The sequence below is a fragment of the Buceros rhinoceros genome, unplaced genomic scaffold (genome assembly GCF_000710305.1).
Source record: "Buceros rhinoceros silvestris isolate BGI_N320 unplaced genomic scaffold, ASM71030v1 scaffold12465, whole genome shotgun sequence".
NCBI classification, from domain to species: domain Eukaryota; kingdom Metazoa; phylum Chordata; class Aves; order Bucerotiformes; family Bucerotidae; genus Buceros; species Buceros rhinoceros.
Genome location: NW_010413463.1, coordinates 28,379 through 28,650, shown reverse-complemented (window position 1 = coordinate 28,650; position 272 = coordinate 28,379).

Here is a 272-nt window from a genome sequence, read left to right as displayed (position 1 = left end):
GTGCCGGGGGTCGGTCGGTCTGCACGGCCGTGTCCGCTGGGAAGGCTGCGCCTGCCCGGCGGCTGAGACCCCCCAGACACCCGAGGGCAAACACACACGCCCTCCGAAAGCCCCCCCAGCCGAACGCAAACAGAGTGACACAGCACGAAACCCCCTCGCATACATGGAAACCAGGGCAGGCTGAGGCTGTCCCTGAGGAGCCGTTTCTGTCCCGCTGGGGTTGTGCAGGCGTGTCGCAGGCTGCCCAGGGCCGTGGTGGGGGCCCCCTCCCC